Source organism: Salvelinus fontinalis, chromosome 18, assembly GCF_029448725.1.
Source record: "Salvelinus fontinalis isolate EN_2023a chromosome 18, ASM2944872v1, whole genome shotgun sequence".
NCBI classification, from domain to species: domain Eukaryota; kingdom Metazoa; phylum Chordata; class Actinopteri; order Salmoniformes; family Salmonidae; genus Salvelinus; species Salvelinus fontinalis.
The window spans coordinates 12,300,557-12,309,195 of NC_074682.1; the positions used below are offsets into that span (position 1 = coordinate 12,300,557).

At 44.6% G+C, this 8,639-nt stretch overlaps 1 pseudogene; it reads left to right on the plus strand.

Annotated features, from left to right (window-relative positions):
- The first annotated feature begins 818 nt into the window (after positions 1–818).
- On the plus strand, positions 819–6,594 carry LOC129815861 (inhibitor of nuclear factor kappa-B kinase subunit epsilon-like; annotated as a pseudogene).
- The last annotated feature ends 2,045 nt before the right edge of the window (positions 6,595–8,639 follow it).

Below are 8,639 nucleotides of genomic sequence, written 5' to 3' on the forward strand. Positions count from 1 at the left end.
GTGGTCTGCGGTGTGAGGGTGGTTGAATGTACTGCCAAATTCTCTAAAACATCAGAGGAGGAAGCTTATGGTAGAGAAATTAAAATTCTATTCTCTGGCAACAGCTCTGGTGGACATTCCTGCAGTCAGCGTGCCAATTGCAAGCTTCACCAATACTGGAGACATCTGTGGCATTGTGTTGAGTGACAAAACTGCACATTTTAGAGTGGCCTTTTGTTGTCCCCAGCACAAGGTGCACCTGTGTGATAGTCATGCTGTTTAATCAGCTTCTTGATATGCCACACCTGTCAAATGGATGGATTATCTTGGCAAAGGAGAAATGCTCACTTACAGGGATGTAAACAATTTTGTGCACAAAATTTGAGAGAAATAAGCTTTTTTGTGCACATGGAACATTTCTGGGATCTTATATTTCAGCTCATGAAACAAGGGACCAACACTTTACATGTTGCGTTTATATTTGAGTTCAGTCTAGATCAAACACAACAAAGGGTGAGTGAGATGTCATGCGATCGCTAACTTTTGATAACTAACTTGGGGGGTGTGTGTGTGCGTGTAGAAGACAGGGCAGCAGGTTGCGGTGAAGGTGTTTAACCTGGTGAGCTACAGTCGTCCATACAATGTTCAGATGAGAGAGTTGGAGATGCTCATTAGACTCAACCACAACAACATTGTCAAGCTCTTTTCTGTGGAGGAGGTGAGGAGGGAGGAGAGGAACCGAGGCAGGAGGAGAAGATGGGTAGCAACAAACAAGTTTTTTACCTTCATCAAACTCGATTAGTCATGCCCAACCCCTCTATCTGTCTCTCTGTCTGTAGCTGAAGAGTAAACAGAGTGTGTTGGTGATGGAGTATTGTTCAGGAGGCAGTCTGCTCAGTCTGCTGGTGGAGCCAGAGAACGTCTTCGGTCTACCAGAACCAGAGTTCCTCATAGTACTACATTGTGTGGGTGAGTGTGTGTGTGTGTGGATGGATGGAGGCGTAGAGAGGTTAGGAGCCGGGGGATGAGAAGGTGCCCCCGCCCATCATTTGGTTGAACCATTCGTCCTATTTCCTCTAGTGCACGGGATGAACCATCTGCGTGAGAACGGGGTGGTGCATCGGGACATTAAGCCTGGGAACATCATTCGTCAGGTGGGAGAGGACGGGAGGTCCATCTATAAGCTAACAGACTTTGGAACGGCCAGAGAACTAGAGGACGATGAGAAGTTTGTCTCCCTCTACGGAACAGAGGAATACCTGGTGAGAGAGAGAGAGAGAGAGAGAGAGAGGGAGGAGAGGAGTACAGAGGGGAGTGAAGAGGAGAGGTAGTGGAGGAGAGAAGACAGGGAGACTATGGGGAGAAGAGGGGAAAGGTAAGCGACAGCGTAGTTTATTAGGATCCCCATTAGCTACTGCACATGCTGCAGCTACTCTTCCTGGGGTTCACATAAAACGTACAAATACTTGACAAAGTACAGACAAGTTTTAGACAATAACAACAGGACGGAGAGGAGAGATTACGTCGAATGTTGTCTCAGACCTGTCTGAGCGTGCAGTCTTTCCAGATAACATAAGTTAGGGCAGGTTATGGTATTTAGGGCAGGCTGTGTAATTTAGCGTGTGTGTGTGTGTGTGTGTGTGTGTGTGTGTGTGTAGCACCCAGACATATATGAGCGTGCAGTGCTGCGGAAACCCCAGCGAAAGGCCTATGGTGTGAGTGTTGACCTGTGGAGTATTAGAGTGACGTTTTACCACTCTGCCGCCGGTACTTTACCCTTCACACCCTACGGAGGACCCCGCAGGAACAAACCCACCATGTAAGTCTGTGTGTGTTGTGTGTTTCATAGTTCCAACAGTTGGTGTGTATGTAATTACTATGGGCAACCTGTAATTACATTAAAATGAACAAGTTATTGCTATTTAATTGATTTGGGATTCCTCAAAACACAACACCAGATGAAACGGGACAGTGCAATAAAACGCTAGTGTGTTCCTTCTCTGCTCCCACTCTCCCCCTGTCGGTGCCGTGTAGGTATAAGATCACCACAGAGAAGCCGGTTGGGGCCATTGCTGGAGTCCAGAGGGTTGACGACGGCCCTATAGAGTGGAGCTACCACCTGCCACAGAGCTGCCAGCTCTCTCAGTCAGTACCTTGTTTGTGTGTGTGTGTTTGTGTCAGACATTTGAAGGACAACTCTTTTTTTTTCTCCAAATCCCTCTCCTCTCACTCTTCCACTTCTTCTCCCCCCTCCCCTCTGTGTGTGTGTAGGGGTCTGAGTGGTCAACTGGTGCCAGTGTTAGCTGGGATACTGGAGGCTGACCAGGAGAAATGTTGGTCATTTGACCAGTTCTTTTCTGCCACCACAGACATATTACAGAGAGTCTCAGTCCATCTGTTCTCCCTGCAACAGGCCACAACTCACCGCATATACATTCACCACCACAACACGTGAGTATACACCCAAACACACACACACACACACTTGCCAGTCTTCACTCACACCCACCTGTGCCCCCACACCTCTCCCGTCTCCCAGGGCGGCCATCTTCCGTGAAGAGGTGGCGTGTCAGACGGGGGTGGGGCTGGAGCAACAGCACTTCCTGTACCTGGGTCATGACCTTTCCCTGCAGGGCTCCATGAAGATGGTCGACTTCCCCCCGACCTCGCCCTCCCAGCCCCTACTGCTGCTAAGCCGCGCCCCAGAGACACACGCTGAACTCCCTTACAGAGAATGTAAGCTGATACTCCTGGCCCCTTTGGCCCAGACCCTTAAATCACTAACCCCACCCCCCCCCCACACAAAAAAAACTAAAACATTCACCATCCCCTAGCCACTACTGTGGCCCCCATCTCTACCCCACACAGACACACATGTTTTTCTAATTGATTTAAAACCTGTAAAAAAAAAAGTGTCTTCTGTAGCAGAGATGCCCATTATCCCATCCCGGTTTGACCTTGTGGTTGACTGCTCTTTCTGCAAGGTAGGTGTGTCACTCCACACACAGGTCGATCATAGGATCCAGCAGTGCTTGACCAACTGGAAGAGACAGTTAAAACTCTCTGAATGATCTGTTGACGGTGGTGGTTTTCTATTTAGTAAATAAATCACTCTTATTAATCAACCCCCCTCCCTTTTTTTCTCACCCATTCTCATCCTCTCCTCCCTCTTTTCTCCTCTGTCTAGGCGATCGTAGGAGTGGTCCAGCAGTACCTGAGGATAATGCGTTCCTTACAAACAGACAGAGAGGTGCTCTTACACGGATACTACAGCTACATGTGAGTCACACACACACACACACACACACACACACACACACACACACACACACACACACACACACACACACACACACACACACACACACACACACACACACACACACACACCGTTAGAACAAACCAGAAACATCCCATCAATCAGCCATGATTGATGCTCGCCTCTCTGTCCATCCATCCCCCACCACTCCCAGTGAGAAGGTGCGTAGGGAGTGTGGCGACGTGATACTTGGTATCAGCACGGTCAACACGAGACTGCAGTCCTGCCACAGCTCTGAGCACAGGCTACACACACTGTGAGTGACAAGACCACGTACACACGGTCACATACCAACACTTACAATCTCAGTCATTGTAACATTGCGAGCAATGAACACCTAAACCTGTTGTAGCAATACTTTCATGTATCTATCACCCTGCCTCCTGTCCTCCTCTCATCCTGTCCTCCCATCCTGTCCTCTTGCAGAGGCCAGTTAACCATTGACACTCCAGACTCCACTGAAAACCTCCAGAAGCTGTGACTGGTGAGAGATATCAGGTTGCAACCACATGAGGCTGCTGAAGAGAAAAGGGCTCATACTAATGTCCGGAACCGAGTCAATGGAATGGCATCAAACACCTGGAGACCATGTGTTTGATACCATTCCATTAATTCCGCTCCAGTCATTACCACAAGCCTGCCCCGACTACCCCCCCCCCCAATTAAGGTGCCACCAACCTGAGGTTGAAACTGGGGAATGGTCCTTGGTCTTGGCTGTCTCTCTAGAGGACTGGTGTTGTTTGTCTCTTTTCTCTCCATGTAGATCAGGGAGAACCTGCCAGTGTACACCGGGGCGATCCGGGAGTTCCAGTCCCGTTTACAACACCTTCAGTTAGAACTGGCCACACACTCTGAGTGTCTGGCTGAGGACAAGAGGTGAGACTTTCTTCATAATGTTTATATCTATCCCTTATTCACATCCTATAGATGACAGATCTATTCAAGGGCTCTGGGCCAAGGGATTGTAGTGTGCAGAGAGCTGGGGTTAAAATGGTGTCTGATGTGAACTCTGACCTCTACAGCATCCAGAAGATGGAGGTCCTTCTAGAGAAAATCATGGCCATTCACCAACAGTACCGCAAAGACCAACTGACTAGAAGTATGTTGTGTGTGTGTGTGTCCTTGCATGTCTAACATGTGCCTCCTGTGTATTGTGTGCTTATTACATCTATGTGGTTGTTCTAGCGCTTCTCTTCAATGATGAGCAGATACACAAGTTTGAGAAGTGAGTATGTCAGCGTTGTTTCTAAGGAAAATGTGTGTGTGTATTCACTCACTCAGTCACTCAGTCACACACACACACACACACACACACACACACACACACACACACACACACACACACACACACACACACACACACACACACACACACACACACACACACACACACACACACACACAGTCACAAGTTTGGACACCTACTCATTCAAGGGTTTTCTTTATTTTTACTATTTTCCACATTGTAGAATAATAGTGAAGACATCAAAACTATGAAATAACACATATGGAATCATGTAGTAACCAAAAAAGTGTTTTAATCAAAATATATTTTATACTTGAGATTCTTCAAAGTAGCCACCCTTTGCATTGATGACCGCTTTGCACACTCTTGGCATTCTCTCAACCAGCTTCATGAGGTAGTCACCTGGAATGCATTTCAATTAACAGGTGTGCCTTGTTAATTTGTGGAATTTCTTTCCTTCTTAATGCGTTTGAGCCAATCAGTTGTTGTGACATGGTAGGGGTGGTATACAGAAGATAGCCCTATTTGGTAAAAGACCAAGTCCATATTATGGCAAGAACAGTTCAAATAAGCAAAGAGAAACGACAGTCCATCATTACTTTAAGACATGGAGGTCAGTCAATCCAGAAAATGTCAAGAACTTTGAAAGTTTTTTCAAGTGCAGTCGCTAAAACCATCAAACACTATGATGAAACTAGCTCTCATGAGGACCGCCACAGGAAAGGAAGACCCAGAGTTTCCTCTACTGCAGAGGATAGGTGCATTAGAGTTACCAGTCTCAGAAGTTGCAGCCCAAAATAAATGCTCAGAGTTCAGAGTTACAGACACAGATCTCAACATCAACTGTTCAGAGGGGACTGTGTGAATCAGGCCTTCATGGTCTAATTGCTGCAAAGAAACCACTACTAAAGGACACCAATGAGAAGAAGAGACTTGCATGGGCCAAGAAACACAAGCAATGGACATTAGACCGGTGGAAATCAGTCCTTTTGGTCTGATGATTCCAAATTTGAGATTTTTGGTTCCAACCGCCGTGTCTTTGTGAGACGCAGAGTAGGTCAACAGATGATCTCCGCAGGTGTGGTTCCCACCGTGAAGCATGGATGAGGCACACTTAACCAGCATGGCTACCGCTGCATTCTACAGCGATGCACCATCCCATCTGGTTTGGGCTTAGTCCCACTATCATTTGTTTTTCAACAGGATAATGACCCAAAACACCTCCAGGCTGTGTAAGGGCTATTTGACCAAGAAGGAAAGTGATGGAGTGCTGCATCAGATGACCTGGCCTCCACAATAACCCGACCTCAACCCAATTGAGATGGTTTGGGATGAGTTTGACCACAGAGTGAAGGAAAAGCAACCAACAAGTGCTCGGCATATGTGGGAATTCCTTCAAGACTGTTGGAAAAGCATTCTAGGTGAAGCTGGTTGAGAGTGCCAAGAGTGTGCAAAGTTGTCATCAAGGCAAAGGGTGGCTACTTTGAAGAATCTCAAATATAAAATATATTTTTGATTTGTTTACCACTTATTTGGTTACTACATGATTCCATATGTGTTTTTTCATAGTGTTAATCTCTTCACTATTATTGTACAATGTAGAAAATAATAAAAATAAAGAAAAACCCTGGAATGAGTAAGTGTGTCCGGGCTTTGACTGGTACTGTATGTGAAACACCTCTCTCTGTCTGTCCCAGGATCAGCCTGTTGTCCCATATAAAGCGTGTAAAGTGTCTCCTTAGAGAGGACTTTCTACAGAAGTACCGAGACCTGCTGGCCTCAGCATCTACCTGGAGCAGGTCAGACACACACACACACACTCACTAACACATATACACACACCGTTTAGAGAACTTAGAGAACCTTCTCTATTCATGCTATTGTGTTGTTCTTTATTTGTGTGTTTGTTAGTGTTCTCCATGAGATGCAGTGTAGGCTGTCAGAATTGGGCAATTTCTCCCGAGGGCTGATGGGGGACCTGGAGATATGTGAGGAGTGCCAGAACAAGGTTGACCCTTAACTATAATATTTTTGTATTTTTTTAAAGATATTGATGGGGGAAAAATGGACCCTTAAAGGCCCAGTTCAGTCCAAATTCAGTTTTACCTGTGTTTTATATAATACGGTACAACGGATGAGGAAACTGTAAAAGTGTGTATTTTTTTCAGTGTTATGTCCTGATAGTTGCTGGTTGAAAATACAATCTACAAAGGACCTTCTAATCAGCAGGTTTGCATGGGCAGGAGATTCGGCTTTCCATGGTGACATCACCATGTAGTAAATTGGTTAATCGACGAATGTCAGAGTTCCAAACCTCTCTGTAACAGTAACCGTAACAGCTAGTTTTCAGTTTTCCCCTCCCCACTCAGACAGTCCTAGCAAAATTCTTGCTTGTTGTTGTTGCTTAAAAGCTATTTTGCCCATATTTATGGAAATCTATTAGTTAGATATTTATATAAAAACGTCTGCATTGGGCTTTAAAAAATAATAATATATACAGTGCCTTTGGAAAGTATTCAGACCCCTTGACTTTTTCCACATTACAGCCTTATTCTAAAATGTATATATTTTTTAAATCTCATAACAGAGCAAAAACAGGTTTTTAGAAATGTTTGCTAATTTATAAAAATACAAAAAAAAATCTAATTTACATACAGTACCAGTCAAAAGTTTGGACACACTTACTCATTCCAAGGTGTTTCTTTATTTTTACTATTTTCTACGATGTACTGAAGACATCAAAACTATGAAATAACACATATGGAATCATGTAGTAACCAAATACGTGTTACTACAAACAAATCAAAAAAATATTTTAAACAGTTGAAGTCGGAAGTTTACATTCACCTTAGCCAAAAACATTTAAACTCAGTTTCACAATTCCTGACATTTAATCCTAGTAAAAATTCCCTGCCTTAGGTCAGTTAGAATCACCACTTTATTTTAAGAATGCTCGCACACACTTTTTCAGTTCTGCCCACAAATTTTCTACAGGATTGAGGTCAGGGCTTTGTGATGGCCACTCCAATACCTTGACTTTGTTGTCCTTAAGCCATTTTGCCACAACTTTGGAAGTATGCTTGGGTGTTACGTTCCCCAGTTTCTGTGTTCTGTTTTGTATTTGAGTGTGTGTTTCAGGAGATGGCTTCCTGAAGTACTCCCCAACCAGCTGATTGGTCAACCCCAGGCTAATTGGTGATTGGAGCTGACCCCGCCCCCCTCGTCAAGAAGCAGCTGACTCTAATCACCATTGCCACCTGAAGATAAAAGCCAGTGTTCTGCCCAAGAGAGTGAAGATTGAGAGAGGAGAGATTTGAGATAAGGAGTAGAGATTTGAGATAAGGAGTAGAGATTTGAGATAAGGAGTAGAGATTTGAGATAAGGAGTAGAGATTTGAGATAAGGAGTAGAGATTTGAGATAAGGAGTAGAGATTTGAGATAAGGAGTAGAGATTTGAGATAAGGAGTAGAGATTTGAGATAAGCAGTAGAGATTTGAGATAAGGAGTAGAGATTTGAGATAAGGAGTAGAGATTTGAGATTAGGAGTAGAGATTTGAGATAAGGAGTAGAGATTTGGAGATTGAAATTAGATTGTGATATAGTGTTGGTTGTGTATTAGAAAGTGTGGTATGTACTGTTGTTGTTGGTAGCAGTTCTGTTGTTGTTGGTAGCAGTTTTTCTATGTCCTGTGTTTGTGAGTGTTTGTGAAATCGTTAATAATTACTCTGTTTCGTTTGTTCCCAGGGGGGAAGGAGAAGGCACTTTGGGAGTGCTTAGGCAAGAGGCCCGAGGGCATACATATACCCGTAGTATATTTACTGTCTAGGCACACTAGGTAAGACCTGGGCGGACCACCCCCTGTATTTTGGTTAGGGCACCAGGCGGTGTTAAGTGGGTAGGCAGGTTAGATAGGAGAGGGGGAACTTTGATATTTACTTTCTTTGCTTTGGTTCCATCCAGCCCCTTTTCCCCATATTACCGTGTAAGAAAATAAATTCTAGTAAACGGTAAATTCTGCTTTTGTGTCATCCTTACTCGCACCTACAGTCCATACCTCTTGCACTTCAGAGAGTTGAGTTGTAGCAGGGAGTTGCG